This window comes from Rhineura floridana, chromosome 12, assembly GCF_030035675.1.
Source record: "Rhineura floridana isolate rRhiFlo1 chromosome 12, rRhiFlo1.hap2, whole genome shotgun sequence".
NCBI classification, from domain to species: domain Eukaryota; kingdom Metazoa; phylum Chordata; class Lepidosauria; order Squamata; family Rhineuridae; genus Rhineura; species Rhineura floridana.
Window position 1 is genome coordinate 11,627,691 of NC_084491.1, and position 21,943 is coordinate 11,649,633.

A 21,943-nucleotide genomic window follows, 5' to 3' on the forward strand; every position below is an offset into this window, starting at 1 on the left:
CTTTTCCTTCCAAGAAACCCACACCCAAAGAATTTCCCCTTGATTCACAATGTCTGGTCTATTAAATTAGGTCCTGGGACGTTTTGTCAGTTGAAGAACCAAACTGTCTCCTTTACTACCTGGGACTATTGAAAGGTCAACAGGACGTGTCTTCCCACAGTAGAACTAGGACCAGTGGTCACTTCAAGGACTGGATCCCGGACGAGCCCCCATCTGTAAGAAACGTGGTTTTAACGTGGTTTTCCTTAAGGGAAAAACCCCCTATGAGACCCCAAAAATGGTCTCCTGTGGAAGACCCACGACAGAGACAAGTGTGAATCAGTTTTAAAAGCTTTTATTTTCGTTCTTGCAAGGACGGGTGTCCTACCAGAAGGCAGACACACCCAAATGACATTGGTACAAATCTTTTATCCCCTAGCCCGACGCTTCATGCCCTCCCCTGTTTTCCCCATTGGTCAGGTACTTCCAGGGTTCACAGCCTATCAGATCCGCCTGTCCCTGTCACATGAAACTCCTCCCCTGTTTACATCTCCCACTCCTCAGTTTTAGGCTACCTTATACCCTTATTTATTATTTCCCATATATGGTATTTTACTCTCCTCCCCTCCTCATTAACTAAGCATAAAAACTCCCTTTACCTCAAACAAAGCAATGAAGGGCTAAAAACATCAGCTGAATTAGTCAAGTGTAAATCCCCTGTCTATTTTAAAGTGGAACTTGCCCACAAACTGTCTGTTCTGGCTGCTTTGTTTGAACTTCAGACAGATGTCCTATTCTAAGAAAAAGCCCCTTTTCTCTATCTACGTTAACTCCAGCTTCTATAGAATTATCTACTGCAAACAGTCTATTAACCTATTAACCATTTATTCTTAACAATAAAAATCACACATTTTATTTATCCTTAACATATTCTGAAAAAGCAACACATTATATGCATTTCTCTCAGAGCTACGTCCCCATACATTTCAAAGGAGCTTGCTTGAATGACTTCCTAGTGTGGGTCGTATGTAGGAATGGGCAAGGATGTCAATTCAATTCGCATTTCAAGCTGAATTTATCAAATTTGCATGTTCTGAAACAATATGAAAACCGAAGCGCAGCCATCCTTCAAAATTAGCACTTATTCAAATGTTGCCATGCAGTTTGCTAATGTTTACAATGTTTACAGAAATGCATATGTTAAAGGAAAGTATGCATAAAAATAAATATATGAATGAAAATAACATGCAAAAATGCATTATATGGCAAGAAATTTCTTGCAAAAATGTGTACTTCAAAACTCTACAAAAATGTGTTTATTAGGAGAAATTCCCACTAAAATGCTGAAGAATTTTCATGAGGATTTTTTTAAAATCACAAATTGCTGCATAAATGTGGAGAACTGAATTTAAGATTGGAAAAATGAGAAATTGAGAGAACTGAAACAGACAAATCTTTCAATTCCTAGCTCCTATGTAGGGGTGGGTGAATAATACGTCAGTTTGGTGTCTCATTTTTCTCAAACTTTCTTAAGTTCAGTTCTCCACTTTCCACTTCAGTTTGCTAATTCACTTAAAAACAATGTCCTCATGAAAATTAATCAGCATTTTAGTGTGGATTTTTCCAAATACACATATTTTTGTATGCAACTTTGACTAATATACACATTCCTGCAAGCAATTTCCCCTAATATGATGCCTTCTTTGTTTGTTATTTTCACCAATATATGCATTTATGTGCACATTTTATCCTGGGATATGCATTACACATTACTTAGTTGGAGAACTGCACTGCAAAATCTGGAGAAGTGCAAATTTCAAAGAATCACTGCATTTAAGTTTGTATGTTGTGTCAGGAACTGCAAATTAGGTTGATTCACCTTTAAATGTGAACTGAATTGAATTTCTTCCCCATCCCTACTGAACCCCTGTATTAATTAGTGGAAGCGAACGTGCCCTTTAGATTTTCCCTGGTTTCAGATGGCACTGAATGAAGACAATAGGTTGACTCCTATGATGTTATAATGCTTATAAATTCTACTGGATTTATGAGGTATTAATGGTCTTGTGTATGTTTTGATTTGCTGTCTTATGAACTGTGGTCACAACATTAAACTTAATTACTTAATTACACTCCCATTTAGTAGATTGGTGGTCATGATAATTAGCTATCATAAAATAAGTGGTGTAGTGGTTAAGGTGTTGGACAAGGACCTGGGAGACCAGGGTTCACATCCCCACACAGCCATGAAGCTCACTGGGTGACCTTGGGCCAGTCACTGCCTCTCAGCCTCAGAGGAAGGCAATGGTAAACCCCCTCTGAATACCGCTTACCATGAAAACCCTATTCGCAGGGCCGCCATAAGTTGGGATTGACTTGAAGGCCATTTCAATCCAATGTGACAATACTCTGGAACTGCACCCACATGAAGAGGTTAAGGCTACAGGGCTTTTTATCCAGAGTTGAAGGTGATTCAGGTTATTCAGATTTTCTGCTTAGGGTGTGAACCCTAATTCTACTTTTGCTTATGTTCAAACAGGTTGTGCAGGTTTTTTGCATTGTTTCAAAAACATGCAAAAGCAAAACCTGTTTAGCCACCACCAGGAAGAATGGGAGAACAGAAATATATGTGAACACCCTGGAAAGCAAAACCTCCTTCAAACCACTCTCAAATCTCTTAAAAGCTATTTCTTGCCTCCAGCCAAATTTTCTCCTGTTCAGTCTAACATACACTGAGACAGGTTCCCTGCCTCATCACCTGGGCCAGACCACAATAGATTCAACTGAGATTTGACAAAGCAATGGTGATCAGCCAGAGGCATAGCAGAAAGCAAAACTAATACATGCACAACAAACTGGCAAAATATCTCAGACATAATATGATCAAACCTGGCAATATAACCAGTGGGAGTCTAAACTACAGCAGGGCTTGTCAACATGGTGCCCATGGGCGCTATGGCACCCTTGACGTTTTTGCTTGGCAGCCATGAAGCCTCTGAGCCTCAGCAACACTGCTCACTGTCTGGCAGGGGAGATACTGCCCAAGTAGGATTGAACTCCCTGCTCATCAGCTGATGCATGGGGAATTCAGTCCTGCTTGGTTTGGGTGCACCAGTAAGTTACCACTGGGAACTGGCTGGCATGCTTGAGCCCTGCAGAAAGCAGGATTGACCTCACCACTCTAGGTTTGGTGTACAAAGCCCTATGCAGCTTGGGACCAGGATACCTGAAAGACTGTCTTATCCCTTATATACCCAGTCAATCACTGTGCTTTGCAGGTGAGGACCTCCTGCAGATACCATCTTATCAGGAGGTCCATTACACACAACATAGGAAGTGGACCTTTAGTGCTGTGGCACCAACAGTTTGGAATTCCCTCCCCTTAAATATTAGACAGGCGCCATCTCTGTTATCTTTTCATCACCTACTGAAGACCTTCCTCTTTCAACAAGCCTTTTAAGTAGAGACCTTATCAAAGTCTCTGTCTCTACTGGAATTACTTTTTTAGATGTTTTTAAAACTTTTTTACAAAGATGTTTTGTTTTAATATTTTAAAGATGTTTTGTTTTAACATATATTAAAGTCTTTTGTTTTTAGGATGTTTTAAAGTGCTTTTAGTGTTTTTGTTTGCCACCCTGGGAGGAAGGGCAATATAAAATTAATAAAACAAACAAATAAATAAATCTTGCTTAGGCAGTATCTTCCTCCCCTCCCCTACGTGACAGGTGAGTGGGACAAGCCATGCATCAATCATCTGACAACATGATGCCAGACGATTGACCTGTCAAAGTTGGCAAGGGAAACAAAGATCTGGCCTGCCAGGCCAAAAAGGTTACCTATTCCTGTTTCAAACCATTTGATCATTTCGGTTGCTCTTTTCCATCACTTCCACCTTTTTGTGGTGTGGTGACCAGAACAGTACATGGTATTCCAGGTGCGGCTGCATTTGTATAAAGCCATACAATATTAGTATTGTTTCTAATCTCTTTTTTAATGATCTCCAGCACTGAATTAGCCTCTCCCACTTGTCTTTTTTGCAGCAACTGCACACTGGCTTGATGTTTTTCAGTGGGAATTGTCTATTTTGCACATGTTTCAGCAGTGAGATTGCAAGTGGTCAAAGTGTGTGTGGGGGGAGAGAGGACTGGAAACCCCTTAAGTTATTTTGAGCTGGCTTTTTTAAAATACCAAGTTTCTGCAGAGGAACAAGCAATTTGCTACATTTCCCAGGAACCAACAATTTTTACTTCTGCACATTTGCTTCTGAGTTCTCCTTTCCCTTCTGACTGTTATTTATTGAATTCTGTCAAGCTGTATCCAATTTGTAAAGGGTTGAAAAACTGCTGCTGGGGGGCAATTGGCAAAGAAAAGCACAAGTTGGCAAGGAAGCGCATATGTTAACAGCTTTGGCACTCCTTGACATGCTGTGTCTTCTGGCTTGGGTTTCTGCAAATTACCTGGGCCCCCTGCCTATATAGAGAGGCTGGTGTGATCCTACAAGGCAATGCAGGTATCTTTTTTATCATGTGGGTTCCTGGTTGTCTCCTACAAAAGGGGCTGCCTTTGATGAAAATGGTCCAGAAACTTCAATCAAATCAAAAAGCTGCTTCTCACATGTTGACAGGTGTGGTCTGATGCAAACTTATTACACCTCCTGTAAACCATACTGCACCACATGGTTTGCAGGGCCAGTTCGAAGTGTTGGTGTGGACTCTTAAACCCCTATGAGGCTTAGACCCAGAGTACACTAAGTAGCTCCTTTTCTTTGTTTTATTTATTAAACACATTTCTATTTCACTTTCCCCCCTCCCCCAGGCGGTTTACATGAGAAGGTTTAGAACAAATCACAGTTTATCATTTCGAAGTGTTCCACAATCTGTGACAAAGCTTCCTGTAGCCCTTTAGACTTGTAATAGCATGCAAGCATCGTATTTACATCGTATAAACTGGCAAAGTCTAGATTTGGTTTGTGCATGTTCCCTCCCTTATTTGATCCTTTCCTTTTTCATTTTTTAAAAAAGGGCTGTTAGTCCTTGAGGACTGGTAGAGTGAGTGGTGATGGTGGTGGCTCCTGAGAGGTACAAACTCAGGAGAAAAGAGGACCAGAGAGGGCCAATGCCCCTCATAACTATGCCAGAATCTGCCACCAGTCTCAGCTGTCTTGTGTGACCTCACATTTGGGCCTCCTCCAAGCATGTGACTGGTCACAGGACTGGCCATCACTCTTCCCTCTGAAAGTGGCTGTCAAGTTAGCTTGGATATCAATCCCCTTTGCACATCTAAATTCCACATGGATTCCTCAGCAATTGCTGGTGCTGCCATTCTGTCAGGCTGCAGAAGAGAGGGAGAGAAGGGAAACTGGGCTGTTACTTTGGGAAAACCTGCCACCACCTAGGACAAGTGACTACTCCATGAGGCTGCCTGACCTGTTTCCATCCTGGCTGGTTGTTATAAAAACTGTAACTTTGAGTATAGATTCCAAGTTTGCTTTTTTCCTCCTCCCTTCACATCGCTTCTTCCTTTTGTGTGTTGTCTTTTATATTACAAGCTTGAGGGCAGGGACTGTCCTGGGTCGTCCCTCCCTCCATAGTCTGTAAACCACTCTGGGAGCCCTTTTGGGTGAGGAGCAGAGTAAAAATGTTTTAAATCTGGGCTTGCCACTATGGTGCTTGGATGTATATCTGTACCTGCACTCTCCTTCCCCCACTCCCCTTAGGCTTAGAAGGACCCTGCTGTTATAGCCGATATAAATGGTTGTGTGGTGTGTGCTTGGTTGCATTGTATTTGTGGTGCCCATAACACTTTCTTCGGTTTGCAAATGTGCTCATGGGCCAACAAAGCATGGCAGCCCCTGCTTTAAATAAAAAGGCTATCTTCGTTCATGCTTAAAGGCTTGAATCAGGGCCAATTTTATATACCCAGCTTTTCTGATTTATGTCTGACCATTGATTTTTCTTTTAATGGAAGAAAAAGAAATAGAGTGTGCCAAATAAAAACTGCAGCATTGGGTCAGCAAACACTTTAAACATTCCCACCCCACCCCACCCCACCCCACCCCACCCCACCAGTACTGGCAAAGATGGAGTGAAATGGATGCCAATCAGGACTTCATACTGCAAGGAATTCCTAGGTGGGAACCATTTACTCTTCCAGAAAGAGGAGGAAAGAATGTCTTGTCATTTTTTCCTTTTACTGTGCTTTTAACAGCCACATAACAGGCAGAAATTCAACAGATCTTGTTTAGCTAGCATGGGGGGTATGTTTTGCCCCCATCCTTCCAGATGGCATTGACAACCTTAGATGGGAATGCTCAGTGTTGAAATATGCTGAAGTTGCAACCCAGCGCACACTTACACAAGAGTAGGTCTGACTGAGCTCAGTGAGCCTTCTGAGTAAACATGCATAGAATCAGGCTGAAGAGATTGCAGCTCACTGGGGAAGGAAATAGCTCAGTGGTAGAGCACATGTGCTGCATGCAGAAAGTCCCACTTTTGATGCACATTTCAAGGTAGGGAAGGGAAAAGACTCCAGCCCTGGACACTTGCTGTCAGTCAGTAGATAGTATTGAACTAGATGGACTGATGGTCTGACTCAGTGTAAGGCAGCTTCCGATGTACTCTTGCACATTCCTATGCCACCAGCGGGGCTCACCAAGGCTTAATCGTGGCCTGTAGGGTTTTTTTAATTACTAGAGTTTAAGCCTTGAAGTATAAAGAACAATATTAAAGGCAATGCCTTTGAGCTTGTGCAGAGTTCCTTTACCACTGGACAGCTTCCATATCCCTGGCACTAAGGGAGAGAATTTCAAGAGCCTGTTGTAAACTGCTTGAGCTCAAAAGAAAGGTGGAAGGGTCACTCTAACTACATACTTATGGAAATAACAGTTGTTCTAGGCAGGTGCGAGCTTCATCCACTAGAGAATTTCTTTCCAACTTGCTCAGAACGCTTCTTGATCCTCAGCCTTGATCCTAAGAAAGCCTTGATCCTAAGCCTGTTTGCTTAAAAGTAAGTCACTCCGAATTAAATGGTATTTACTTGCACACTTATTGTGGAGTAAGTCTCATTGAACAGAGTGGGTCTCACATCTGAAGAAACAGATGCAAGACAAGGGCAGGGCCGGAGCTCAGTGGCAGAGCACTTGCTGTGCATGAGAAGGTCCCAGGTACATTCCCTGTCATTGCGATCTCCAGACAGGGCTCGGCAAGAAACCTGCCTGAAACTCTGAAGAGCCACTGCCAGTCAGTGCAGATGTTATTGAGACATTTTTCAAGGAATTGTCACTAGGTGTCCAGTTTTCATTCAAACGGCTTGCATGTTGAAGTCTCTCATACAAGACCTAGAAGCCCGGACATCTGGCCTGAGGCAAAAGCGGTTCAAACTAAAACACACACAAAACCCAGGGAGTGAATACAACCTTGCAAGTGCATTTACACAAGTTACTAGACTAGCAAAATTCTTACTAGTAAACTAGTAGTAAATGCATGAATTAAAAAGCAAATTAAAATTAAAAATTGCTGCTTATGATCCACCTCCTGCTGTAGCAGAATTTCTAAATGAAGATACCGAGAGCTAGACATCACAGTGCACAGGGAGAATTTGTTAAGAAGTTTTTTTGAAAAGATTGGTGGCTTGTAAGAACCCTAAGAATTATTGTGCAATGTGTCCCCATTTTCTACTGTTTACCTCTAGTCAGTGTTTCAGTGGCTTCCAGTCCGAATTTGTGTTCTTGGACCTGGTTCATTGATTACATTTTATGTGTCCATTTGCGTCCAACAGCTAGGCCTGGGTGTCCATTTGGATACACAACTATTTATTACTTAAAAATGCCTTGTCTGAGTCAGTAAAATGCAGCTTCCTATGTTCCTTTGACTGAGTTCCAGTCTGGGACACATATACAGCTTGCTCTAGATCCACTTTGAGATCAGTGAGGGTATTCTCAAGCAAGCAGGCATAGGACTTTGCCCTTACTAGCTGTGGTGCGGTCAGGTGATTTTAGACGTAATGGTTTCATGGGGAGGAGCTCTTTAGATGGTGATGTGCACTTCTTCAAAATGAGGTAAGCCAGCCCTGCTGCCTTTGGGAGACTCCCCTGCTCATGCTGCTGAGTAGGGCTCTGGACATCTGCCCTAAAGCTCAACCCTGAGGACACAACTACTTCCTAGGGAGTTAGTACCATAGTAATGAGTGGGGCTTTCCCAAGGGTGTAGTGGTCTGGGGTCAGGGGGCTGTCTTAGACTCCTCACTTTGTTGGGAGCACGGTTCCTAAAGAGTGAAAAGAGGTGAGTCAGCCACTGAGAAGACTCTTTTCAGTAGCTGGTACTCCCCCCTTTCCTGCTTATTGGCTCCTAGGGACCTCTGCTGTTGTGAGAGAAGGCATTGACAAGGATCTCATTCTCAATCCTGCCGCAAAAAAAAGGAGGGCAAGGGAGGGGAGGGACTATGTATCAGGAAGGAACCCTGTGCTCCTGAATTTGCCGCTACACTACTGGGCTTTCCTCTGAGAAAACATGCATAGGCTGTAACCCTATGTTTACTTTATCATCACCACCATTAGTTATATGGCGCCATCCCAACAGTGTGCTTTCCAGTAAGAAGGCTCTGCCCCGAGCAATTTACAGTCTAAAAGTAGGAGAGATAATCTAAGGTTTATTTGGGATTTGGGAGTAAACTTCGTTTAATTCTATGTGCTTTCTTGTGAGTAAACATGAACAGGGTCGGGCTAGGAGAGGGGCAAGCGAGTCTGTCTTCAGTCACAGCACGATCCTAACCATGTCTACTCAGAAGTAAGTCCTGTTGGAATCAGTGGGGTTTCCTCCCAGGTAAGCGGGATGAGGATCGCAGCCTCATGTGAAGAATAAACCCCTCCCTAATGAATTCCTTCCCAGTGAAACAACCTCATCAAAAAAGGCTTGGCCTGGGGCGAGAGAGGAGAGGTTGCCTCCTTGGAAGCGCTCGCTAGATCCAGGTCCCCGTCTCTATCCGGCGAGCAGCGGCGGGGCAGCGGCAGCACTGAGGCTGCGGCGAGAGAGACGGAGGCATAGAAGCAGGAGGAGAGGCGGGGAGGGGCCGGCCTGGAGCTGTGGGCCGGCCTGGAGCTGTGGGAGTGACTCAGTCCGGCTCGCTCGCTCGCTCCTCTCCTGCGCCGGGCTAGGGAAGGACTCGCCTTGGGCACCAGCTGCCCGAGCCAGCGGAAGCCGCTGCGCTGCGGAGAGCGCACCACGACGGAGAGTCGGCGGCGCAGAGCGCTCTGCCGCCGCCTCCAGCTCTTTAGGCGCCGCCTTCCAGCTCTTTAGGCGCCGCCTCCCTGCTGATCCCGGCCCCCATCCCGGGAGGTTGGAAAAGGGCTGCCGCTGCTTCGCCGAGGAGAGCCGCGCGCCTGTCCGCCTATTGTTTCTCGCCGGGGTGGCTTTTTGTGTCTGCGCGCGTTTGCGCTGTTGGTGCTGCTGCCGCCGCGCTGCCCATCCGCAGCGCGGCCCTCGGGACCTGTTGGGGCCGCTGCTGCCGCCGTAGGTGTCGGAGGGGGGCAACCCCCTTCCTTCTCTCCACCCTCCGGGGCGCGGGCCAAGCCAGCGCGGTAAGTCCTCCTAACTTGGCGCGTGAGTTGCTGCTCCTGCAGCAGCGCTCGGCCGGCCACGGCTGGAGAAACTTTCCCCCCAAACTTTTTGGTTTCCGCCCGGAGGCGCAGGAAAGGCACGACCTTGGCCGTCGGTGCCGGAGCAGGGGTCCTAGACTCCCCCCCACCGGTCGTCTTTCTCCTGGAAGTTTGAGGAGGAGGAGGAGGAAAAGAAGAAGGAGAGAAGCTGGCAAACTTCCCGCGGCTTTCCAGCTGAACCAAGTTCGCCATCGCCCCCGGCGTTTGGCTCCTGGCGGTGCAAGCGACTCTTGCGACTCCGGGGCCTCTGGAAACCAGCCCCCCTCCCCGCCTTGTCTGGAGGGGCTCTGGGGGTGTTTGTTTGTTTACGGTTCTGTATGACGGGGGAGGGGAACCCCGTGCTTGGGAAGACGCCGAATCCGCAACAAGGCTGGTTGATGCAGTTGTTTCTCACACGCCCCGCTTGCCGTCCGCCGAGGTGGCTGGAGCGGGGAAAGCTTTGCCACCTTGCCCGTCGGTTTCTCCAATGCGGGAGGAGCCGCTGGGCCGCATCCTCCTAGCTTGAATTCTCTTCTGCCGCGGTGCCTGCCTTATGCTTCTGGGGAGGGGATGGAGCTTTTCACGGGCTCGGAGATGCTTTTTATCAACAGTGGACAGTCGTGTTTGGTGGTTAAACCAGTTTGGGGGCGAGAGAAATTCTGCGAATCCGCCTGGTGTTACTGTTTGATTTTGAAACAAACGCTTTTCATGGGCAAGGCGAGAACTACAATGCCAGCCCATTGAAGCCTTTGGTTTTAATCCTTATCCATGACAAAAAGAAAAAAAAAGTAGGAAAGATAACTGCCTTTGCTTATGGTTTCTTGCCTGGACGCTTCTATCTGTTGTCTCCTCCACTGTCAATATTTAGATTGTAAAATGTTGGGGGCAGGGACTTCTTGTCTCTTTTGTAGAGCATCAAGCCCATGAATGGTGCTGTGTTGAATAGGAATGATTGTTACTATTGAGGGGAAGTTATTCTAAATTGATTCATCGCCAAACAATACCAAGGTGTGATATTTACTGAGGTCAAGGATCACCAAGGTAGTCCCCAGGAGCACATGCTCTCCCCCCCTCCCAGTTGCCAGCCTGAAGGCAGGTGGCACCTATAAAGTAGGTCTTGGTGCCAGTCCACCTTGGGGGGGGTGAGAGGGATCTAGCCATCCCCTCCTTTATGGGAGTTTTCTCCCATAAATTTAGTTGCTGGAATGGTGTGCCATATCGCTGGATGTGGCTCTGTGCACAGTTTGGACAGATCCAAGATACGGACTTTACAGCGTGCTGCCACCTGTTAACATTTAAAATCTATTTGTCCAGGAAGGCTGGGGGAAGGGGAGAGGGTTTTTCTCTCTATGTATAAAATACAGGGGTTAGGGTACGTGAGCAAGCAGGCATCAAAGGCCCCACTGGGATGTCTATTTCTTCCTGGGCTTGAAAAATCTGGTCCCTTCCTTTATTAAAGGCTAGTTCAGAGAAAGGAATGCATCCTCCCTGTGCCATGCTTGGCTTGAAGCGGGAGCTTTTGCAGGCATTTATGGGGAAGAGAGCATGGTTGTGTTAGATGTAAAAAAGAGTCTTGTGGCATCTGAAAGGCTAGGAGGTTTACTTGTGGCATGAGATTTTGTGGACTCTAGAGCCTCCTTCTCATGAAATATTATCCTCAGTTGGCAGTAATATGTGTGCTGGGGAGGGGGATGTAAACAGTGGGACCAAAAGGCCCTGAAACTCCAGTTAGTATGTGACATTCCTGGGCAAAGCCCAAATGTATACAAGAAAAGAACAGGCCATCTTTGTATCAGGATAAAAAAAACCTTGCTAGATCTGTGTAGAGTTGTTTTCCGTAGCAGTAGACGTAGAGTCAAGTTGGCTTGGCCTGCAGAAGCTTACGTCACGGTAAATTTGCTAGCCTTTCAGGTACCACAAGACTTTGAGAGACTTAGTGCAGCTCTCCTTCTGGGATTTTTTTTGCCAATACAGACTGGAGGCTGCCTGCTTTGGAGATCTGACACAATCATGTGCAAATAGAAGCATGTATAGTCAAAAGAAAATCCCAATTTCAAGACTTTCCTCTTCTCCCAGGCGTTTTAGCATGTGTTTTTAAATTGTTTTTAAGAATGTGTTTTTAAACTTGTATATTTGTTTTTAATGTTTTTAATTGTTGTAAACTGCCCAGAGAACTTCAGCTATGTGGCGGTATACAAATGTAATAAATAATAATAATAATAATAATTTGGTTAGCAGGCTTAGCCTGTAGTACAAAGCTAAGGAGCCTCAGGCCTGAGGTCACATGTGGCCCTCCAGCCCTCTCCATCTGGCCCTTAGGATTCTTCCCAGCCCATACACCCTCCCCAGCCCTGTTTTGCCCCCTCCTGGAGTGTTTTTGTCAGGCTAGAGTGTGTTCTTGAACTCTGATAATTTCTTGTTTGCCTGGGCGGAGGACAGAGGAGGGGGTGTAGAAACTAGCTTATTGTACAAAGGCAAAATTTACATTAGTTGTTTCTCCCATTTTTGCCTCTGGCTCTGCCCATCCCTGGCATGTGGCCCCTGGACGGTTGCCAGGAGGGAAAGTGGCCCCCCAGCTGATAAAGTTTCTCTTCCTTTGCTCTAGAAGTATGAATAGGAAGTCAGCTGCAAGCCTGCATCTACTGCTGTGGAAAGCCAACCCTAAGAGGATCTAGCCAAGTTTTTTTTTTAATTGTGAGCCTTCAGATATTGTCCTGGGACAGTCATTGTAACCTTATTACTACCGTTGCTATTCTTTTAGTGCATGTTTATTGCTAACAGCGTGTTGTGTGCTGGGTAGACTGTAGACACCATTTTTAAAAATTTGTTTTGCGATTTCATTAAGAAGAAGAAAAAAAGAAAGAAGGAAAAAAGGGGGGAGAGCCCCCCATCAGCTCACATTAACAAACATTTAAGCTTCTATGCCTCCATTTTAGTTTACACATGGATCAGTATACTGTATGCTGTCCAAATATGTATCCAAACAAAGTTGGTGTTTGCAGAAAGTATGCACAAATGTAGCAAGGGTGTTTAAGTCCTCAACCAATTGGATAATAGTTGGTGGGTATTTGCCCTTCCAGGCTCAAAGTATAGGTCTCTTAGTGGCCCGTTAGGGCACTAAAGTCCATTCTTGTTGCCCTGATGTTAATCCCCATGTATGCAGACACGATAGAATCCATGCCCAGAAGCGATTAGGGATGCTGAGAGCCTAGCAACTGACAGACAATGGGGCAGAACTTTTTTAGGCCCTTTGGCACATTTGTAAAATAGAGAAGGCCTTGTGGGAAGTGCAACATAAGCTGCAATCTGTTATACTGGTTACAGTAGCATGCTTCTTTCAACCCTAATTTTGGTGTCAAGGGGGAGGAAAGGCTTTGGGTTCCAGGGGAGGCCTCAGGGTGCATGTGAACCTAAGGGTGCCACGTTGGCAATCCTTAGTGCACAGTTGGTTTGTGATGGAGCAGTAAATAAGGGGAAGCAGTAGCGATCCAAGAGGAGACTTCAGAAGTGAATTTTGAGAGGAAGGAAGCGACATCATGGCAAATAGAAAAGTGGAGGCTCTTCTTGGTCAACAGAAATCAAAACTGGGAAGGTGGTCAGAGCTGGAGAATGTCAAGCCTTAAATCACTCTTTGCCAACCTGGTGCCCTCTGGCTGTTTTTGGACTACAAACCCCATCATTGCTGATCATTGGTCTTGCTGGCTGGGCTGATGGGAGTTGTAGTCCAACACAGCTGGTGGGCATCAGGTTTGAGGAGTCTGCAATGAAGTATTTGCTAGTCCTTTAAATGCAGAGATGCATATTCTACTCCTCCTCCAGTGCTGATCCTCTACTATGCGCTCATCTCTCTGGTATTCAACAAAATGCGCAGATAGAGCCAGACTTTTTATGGAATGTGAAGTTGAGCAGATTAACACCACCTATTCAATCAGTTTATTTTGGTGAAAATACTATGTTACATATGCAAGCTTCTGAATTAGATATTGCTCTTTTTGAACAGAATGGAAGAGGTAGCTGGTCCCTACCTATAGACAGGGACAGGGTACTTGTTTTTTCTTGTTTATGGCAAATTCTAAGGTTGTGTTCTTAAGCCCATTAAAGTAAGTTGAGGTTTTGTGTCCAGGGTTTGAGCTGTCAGTCATCTGCAATACTTCAATGGTAGTCTGATGGAGTGCTACTTAGCAGAGATACAGGGTTTGTATATAGTATATTAGCTAGCTGAAGCTTATGAGCTGTTTTAACATCCTGGATATGTCAAAAATCTGCTTCATTTTCCCATTCTGCCAGACAAAAACCTCTGGGAAATTCAAAGCTTTATTTTCTTTCATTGTGATACATTTAATTGGACCAATTTATGTTAATATCTGTTCTCTAGCTTTTCCTTTCCTTGGGATCAAAGCAGCTGGAATTTTCTTTACTGATCTCATACAGATCAGAGCTTTGTTTTCCCAGCTGGATGAAGCTGGTGGTGGTGCTGTCTTACAAACGCTTTCAATCAAGGGCGCTGTTGTAGCTGAAATGGATGGGCCAGGTTCTTTCCTCGGGTCTAGTTCAGAGATTGCAAATCAGTGTCCCTCGGGTTTGTGATCTGGCCGCAGAAATGACAATACCTGGTACTTGATAGCCCTGCCCAATTTTAATCAAGGTATTGCAGCTCAAAGTTGTTTTTATATGAAAAAGCAGTGTAATATTCCATGTTGGGTATAAGTAGTTATAGAACTAAGAAAGGGCTGCCAAACTGATCAGAGAGCTGGAGCAATTCTATGAGGAAAGGTTAGAACGTTTGGGTTTGTTAGCTTAGAAAAAAAGATGAGGAAAGAGGGGTGGGGACATGATAAGAGGATTATAAAAGGTGCATGGTTAGAAGAAGTGAATTGATTGGATTGAAGGGCTGTAGCTCAGTGGCAGAGCATCCGCCTTGCATGCAGAGGGTCTCAGGTTCAATCCCTGTCATCTCCAGGTAGGGCTGGGAGAGACTCCTGCCCCAAACCCTGGAGAGCCACTGGCAGTCAATGTAGGCAGTACTGAGCCAGATGGACCAATGGACTGACTCAGTATAAGGCAGCTTCCTGTGAATGAATGAATCATTTATTACGGTCACAGACCAGAAGAAGCTTCCCATGTTCCTATGGATACAGAGATAATAACACCTGAGTCAGAGGTCATCCAACAAAGCTGAATAGTGGGGGATTCAGAACAGGCAGAGGAAAATACTGCTTCCCATAGCATATAGTTAAACTGTGGACTTGGCTCCTGTAGGATGTAGTGATGGCCGCCAATTAGCTGGCTTTAAAATGGGATTAGAGAATTACATAGAGGATAAGGCTATCAATGGCTGTTAGTCCTACGGTCTGTATACTGACTCTAGGGACAGTACCTCTGAATAACAGCTTGCAGGAGAGCAATGGCAGGAGAGAGCTATTGCTTCCTATTGGCATCTGGCTGTATGCTATAAAAAACAGGTAGTAGATAGGTAGACCTTTGGTCTGATCTAGCAGGACTCTTCTTATGTTTCTGCAGGAGCTGGCTGTCCCTGGCTAAACTGCATAGATTGCTCTTGTGGGGAGTGGTTGGCAGATGGATTGTTCTGCTTCTTGGCAGGCTGTTCTTTGGCTTGATGTGCCTTTTGGGTTCATTCTGTTTCTGCGATTCTTCTCTCTGCAAGTGGCTGGTTCTCAGATGCATGTTCGTAGCTTGATGACTCAAACAAGCGACGTTTGTGTGAATGAGTTGCCACAGATTAAGCATCCCAGAAATAAGTTTTATGCCTTCATGCATTGCCTCAAAGGCAATGTTTTTTTTTTAATGGAGTCATTTCACATGTTCAGCATGAGTGGACCAGTGCTCATTTACCTTGACTGAGCAGGATGTGACCGTGGGGCCATGAGTAAGGTTAAGTTGGAAGGAAATACTTGGCAAAGATTTTCTCAAGCTCTGTTGGGCTTTGAATTCGAGAGCTAGAAAATCAAGGCTTCCTTTACCATGCTACCCTTTTTTATATTATTGAATTTACCAAAGTCAGTATTACAAATAAATAAACCATCGTTATTCATACTGTCATTCAGAGTATAGGCAGAAATAATATACAGCTATATTAGAAACAAAAGTCTAGATAGGAAGAGTACCTTGCTACAATTCATTAGTTATTATACTAATTCATTTTTTAGTGACTTTTTTAGTGACAATCCATTCTTTTTTCTTTTCGTTTTTGCTACAGATATGGATCCGCCGCCCACTCTCTACCTCATTAACCATCTCAATAAATTTTTCCAAGCTACCCTTGAGCTTTAATCTGGGGCTGTGTGTATTGCATGCAAAAATGAAAGTTTCATAGGAAACTGCTTTATACTGAATCAGGCCATTGGTCCATTTAGGCCGCTGTAGGCTTCTCTAAGTGGTGATGACTCTCCAGGATCTTAGGCAGAATTTTTTCCATCATCTGCTACCTCATCCTTTTAACTGGAGATGCTGGGAATTCAGTCTGGGAACTTTTGTGTGAAAAACAGTATGTACAAATGTTGTTTGCCACCATTATTTTTTTATGTTGAAAAGTTTTAACATTATTTGTTTAATATTGAAACAGACAAATAAAAGCAGGTGCTCTGTCACTGAGCTCCCTACTTCTGAGTTCCTACCCCCTGACTTCTGAGCATCTTACCCCCCACCCCTCACCCCTGCCTTAAAGCAGGTTCCTAGTCCTTATGGCTGCAAAGATAAGCTTGAATGTGCGCATGCTGTGCCCGGAAATATCAAGCTAAAGGGGAGAGGTGAGTGGGCAAGTTTTCCCAAGGCCAGGGGTTATTGTCTAGCACCAGCACCTTGCCCTTTCTAGCATAATTATGTAAACTAGGTAGATAATATATGCAAATATGCTTAATTAGCAAATTTATTGCTAAATATATTTAGCAAATATATTTCAAAGAAGTTGCCGTTTAGATTTTCCTGGAACAAAATTTGTGATAATGTAGCAAAGTATGACTTGGTCTTAAGAAATCAGGTGTTGTGTGCTGTTTGTGTGAGATTGTTTTGCAGTGAGAAATAGTTGAAACTGGTAAGTTTTTCAAAATGCGGATTTCACATCTACAAGCTTTCTTCCTCAACCCCTAATTTAATTTCTGTTCACTGTATACACTCCCCCAAATGGCTATAACTCAGTCCTGGGAACTCTTAAATTTTAATTTTTCCAGGCAGCTGAAAATTTTGTTGGTTGCTGGTGCTTCCATTTCTTGAGCTAGTTCCCAGGAAGCCTGGTTAAGATGTCTGAAGTGTGTCGTGCTGGTAACATTTCTTCAGAGAGCTTCTTTGGAGGTGAAGTCCCGTGTAAACCCGTTGGATTTCTTTCTGGGTAAATAAGTTTAGGATTATGGTAATAATACAGAGTGTGTTTTTGTGGTTTCAAAGCACTTCATATACATTATCTTATTATCCCTGCAAGGGAGGGCGATTTTATTCTGATATTGCTGGTGGAAGCTTGCCTAAGTCCACCATTTTGAAGTAAGGGACTTCTGAATTCAGATCCTTGTACTGGGAGGAAGGGCGGGATACAAAATAAATAAATAAATAACTAGAGAAACTGCTACTGCGCTGGTTTGGTAGCTTTCAAACATCCTCCCTTATGGAACCCCTTCCACAATGATTCATTTGCCATGGATTTTCTGTATCTGGAAAGTGATCTCTGGAAGTGTCCACCTCAGTTTACACAATGCACTAGCCAAGCATATCTTACCTCATTGAAGCCCCACATGAACTGTGTCCTAGAATAGGGGCAGGCAGACTTCAGTCTTGTGGAATCTGCTTTCTTTTTTACAAGAACCCTGAGGTTCAACCACAATTGGGGAAATTGGCTGGGGGGGCAGGCATAAGTTTGGAATTCAAGAACAGGGTGCTGAACCCAGGATATTTATTTTAGTGTCAGAAATGAGCTCACTGCTTTTTCAAACCAAAATTTAGTCCTGGCCCCTACCCCACCCCACAGCCTGATTTAGGAACCTCAAAAAAGCCCTTTTTTGTTCTTAAAACTGTTGGGAATTAGAAAAACCTGGTTGATCTTCTGCAAATTGTCCAGAGATCTACCACTAGATCCCGATCTACCTTCTGCCAACCCCTGTCCTGGAATGCACCCAACTTTTCTTTGGGCTTGCTTATTCCATGGAAAGGTATGTTATGCTGCAGGTGCAGCTGTCATCCAGAGGAGCTTGTCTGCCATTATTGATCTGCTCACTGAGGAACTTGCAAAGCCTCAGAGGAACCCCAGAGTCCATAGCAATGCAGGCTGAAAATGACTTGGTTAGAGCAGGGGAAAAGAACTCCCTGGGTGGGGTGGCAACATTATGTTTGTGGCAATCTGCAGCCCCCCTAATGTTATGAAGATGTGGGCATTGTGTGAAGTCTATTGAATAAAGAGCTATTTTCCTAGTTTTTAATGTTGGATGTCACCTCAGGTGCCTTTGGTCAGCAAGGGAACCTATTAAATCCCATAGATACAATCTTATTCAATGCTAACCCTACTCAGAGTAGACCCATTGAAGTTAATGGGCATGACTAACTTTGGTTCATTCATTTCAGTGGGTAGGACTTAGTTGACCACAGCCCAATACACTTTAAAAAATGTTCAGAAGCCACCCCATAAAGGGGAGAGGGTTTGAAACGCATAGTCAAACCTGAACACACGGATTCCTGCAGACTCTTTGCTTCCCTCAGCTTTTCTCAATGTAAATGATCAGGCAGAAGGGAAGGAAGAGAGAGGAATGGGGAGCTTGCCAAGTCTTGGCTCTGTTGAGGCCTGTCACATATTTCTTTGGCAGGAGGCCATCTTCTCTCTCTCTCCCCACCCCCCAGCAACACACACATGAGCACTTTCCTTCCATAATCTCAGGGATGGCTGGCATGCATTGGTGCCCCTCCATTGTCGCCTTCAGAGAGGATTAAAATACATCAAGATAGTCCCTGACTGGAATAGAAAAGAAGCCACAGCCTGGGAACTAGTCGCTGCCTAGGGGAGTGGGGGTAAGAGTCCTCCATTACATGCAGTTCCTATCCTAAGGAGTGCACGGCCCGGGTCTCTGGCAGAGAGGCCTTTCTCGTTTTCAGAAGAGACAGGATTTTTCTTGGGTGCCTGTACCCTAGGACCGTTTGTCCCTTTTAAAAGCCTACACTGATTCAGAACTTGTTTTGGAGACAGCCCAGATAGGCAGCCATTTTGGGCAGCATTAATAGCAGCAGAGAGGAAGGCAGACAGATAGCCCAATCCACCTGTGCAAGCCCCATTGAAATGAACAGCAGCTGGTCAAGAGGACTGCCCAGTGAATTGGGCTCTGTGTTAGTTAGAAGGAGGAAGAAGAGAGTGGGTGCCATTTTGGATCTCCCCCTATCAGTCATTCAGTTATCTTTGGCTGGACCTGCGTCTGTCTTCTGGGCCAGCCACTTGGGTGCCCAGTTGGTGTGCTCCTCTGCTGCCACTGCTGGGTATTCTGTTGCCTGAGGAGTAAATCAGAGCTGACTGATTTTAGTTTAGAGAAAATGCAAGTAAGAGGTGACTTGACAGAAGTTTATAAAATTATGCATGGCATGGAGAGAGTGGAGAGAGAAGTTTTTCTCCCTCTCTCATAACACTAGAACTTACGGACATCCAAGGAAGCTGAATGTTGGAAGATTCAGGGCAGACAAAAGATAATATTTCTTCATACAGCACACAATTAAGCCACAGAATTCACTCCTAGACGAGGGAAGTGAGGCTCACCAACTTGGATGGCTTTAAAAGAGGATTAGAAACATTCATGGAGGAGGATGGTATCAGTGGTTACTAGCCACAATGGCTATCTTCTACCTCCACAGTCGGGGGCAGTATGCTTCTGAATACCAGTTGCTGGAAACTGCAGGAGGGGACAGTGCTCTTGCACTCATGTCCTGCTTGTGGGCTTCCCGTGGGCATCTGTTTGGCCACAGTGAGAACATGATGCTGGACTCGATGGGCTGCAGCCTGATACAGCAGGCTTTTCTTGTGTCCTTAGGCCTTAACCTGCTTTTGTAGCTTTCCCCCTTGTCTCACTCAACTTCTCTTGCACCTGGCTGGTGCAGCTTTCTGCTGGCCTCTGCATATCCTGTGCAGACCAGCAAGGCACATGTTACGGGAATATGCTGGTGAAGCAAGAACCCTGCAGCCAGCAGGATTGCATTCTCTGCTCACCAGCTGGTGAGCGGAGAGTGCAGTCCTGCTTGAGTCTGCTTCTCCAGTGTGTTCCCTGCAGGGAATGTGCTGGCGAATCAGGATCCCACCCCCACAGGTCAACTTTGACAGGTGGGCAGAACCACCCACCTTTTGGTCACCTGGTGTCATGATGTTAGATGATTGACAGACGAGTCCACTTGTCAGAATCAGCCCACAGGGGTGTGAGAGAGAAAGATCTGGCCCGCCAGGTCAAAAAGGTTCCTCCCCACCCCCGGGCACATAGAAAGCAATATGGTAATATGGTAGGAGAGAGAGACGGTCCAGAAGCCTTTGGGCGGCCAGGCAGTGGCTTAGGGGCAGCCTCCCACTCAGCAGGATATATGTGGCAGATCCTGTGTGCTCCAAGGGAGATCAGGGCACTTTGCTGGGAGGCCTGCCTTGTGGGCAGGGGGAATTTTTTTTTGCGAATTGCAGTATAGGGTTCCATTTATGCTCTGTGTTGGCCTCAGTACACATCCCTGCGAGGTGGCTGTTGGTTGCGTTTTGCATACCTGGATGTTGACTTTCCTGAATCTGCTTTATCCATTAATTGGTGTGGTTTCCTTCCCCTGTCCCCAATGCAATTAAAGATGTTTTATTTAAGCAAATTGTTTCTGGCCTGACAGAGGTGTACAAAGCCCTCAGGAAAGCTTTTTTATTTTCCTTCTGACTCTTGTTTTTAAATCAGCTTGCTAATTGTTCCATAAGTGGTTGGGCATACAATCTGGGAAAGGCTTGACTAGGAAATCAGGTGCAACGTTTTGTGTGCTATACGAATTCACCAGTATGTAAATGGCCATGTGCCTGGTGTCCTGTGGGGACTATCGTTTCCAGGTGACTGGGCTAGGAAGTATTTGGCCACGTTCACACCATACATTTATTCCACTGTTATCCCACATTAAACAGTCATGGCTTCCCTAAAGAATCATGGGAAATATAGTTTAAGTATGCTGAGAGTTGTTAGGAGATTCCTAATTGCACAGAGCTACAATTCTCAGAGTGGTTTAACCATCAATCCCTCTTCCCAGGGAACTTTGGGATTTGCAGGTCTGTGAGCACTCTCAGCACTCTTAACAAACTACATTTCCCAGGATTCTTTGGGGGAAGCCAACTGTTTGAAGTGGAATAATAGTGGAATAAATGTATGGTGTGAATGCAGCCTTTGTAAACCGGTAGGGAGTTTGGAATCCCCCCCCCAGGTTCCTAATGAGGGCTGGTACAGCACAGTTGCTAAGAAGCTGAGCTGTGAATCAAGGCTTCTCGTTCAAATCTCACTTGTGTCACAGATTCACTAAGTGCCCATAGATAACCAGCTCTCTCCCAGCCTCACCCATCTTCAGAATGGAGGTGATGTGGAAAACAGTGAACTGCCCCTCAGAGTTGTTGTAAACTTTACACAAAGTGAATGCAACCTGCCCCAGCCTGGTGCCCTCCAGATGTTTTGGACTACAGCTCCCATCAGCCCCAGCCAGCATGGAACATTTTCAGGGAGGAGTGCATTCCCTCATTGGTAAGCTTTCGGGGGCCAGTGCAGTGTAGTGGTTAGAGTGTCAGATTAGGACCTGGAAGACCAGGGTTCCAATCCCGACTCGGCCATGAAGCTCACTGGGTGCCCTTGGGCCAGTCATTCTCTTTCAGCCTTACCTCACAGGGTTGTTGTGAGAATAAAATGGGGAGGGTGGAGAAGAACCACATATACCACCTTGAGCTCCTGGGATGAAAGGTGGGATATAAATGCAGTAGTAATACAAAATAAAACTAAAATACCAGGGGTGGGTGGGGCCAGAGGTAACGAACTGGGCAGAGCAACATATGTGACTCTTTCATACAGCCACACACAAGTCACAAGGTTTATACCAATGCATCTCTCCATTCAGTCAAGCAAGAGGCATTATCACAGTTGAAGGACTTATTCCAGGCCGTTGTGGAGCAGGACCAGAGCCCAGAGGCCTAGACTGAGAGGCCTAGAGGAGCCTTTCCCAACCTTTGGGTCCTCATTTGTTGTTGGACTACAACTCCCATCCGCCCCAGCCTGCATGGCCAGTTGTCAGGAATGATGGGAACTGTAGTCCAGCAACATCTGGGGACCCAAAGGCTGGCTTAGAGGGCCACATTGGGGACCTTGG

At 45.3% G+C, this 21,943-nt stretch overlaps 1 protein-coding gene across 8 annotated transcripts in view; it reads left to right on the plus strand.

Annotated features, from left to right (window-relative positions):
* The first annotated feature begins 8,014 nt into the window (after positions 1–8,014).
* FGFR1 (fibroblast growth factor receptor 1) overlaps positions 8,015–21,943 on the plus strand; it is a 126,040-nt gene continuing 112,111 nt past the window's right edge. For 2 of the 8 annotated variants that reach the window (XM_061592552.1, XM_061592557.1), the window contains exon 1: positions 8,925–9,553. The gene's annotated coding sequence lies outside the window, so the exon portion shown is untranslated. Of the gene's footprint in view, positions 8,036–8,923; positions 9,554–10,042; positions 10,153–21,943 lie in introns of those variants that run through there. The other 6 variants (XM_061592558.1, XM_061592559.1, XM_061592556.1 and 3 more) reach the window with 5 other exon arrangements.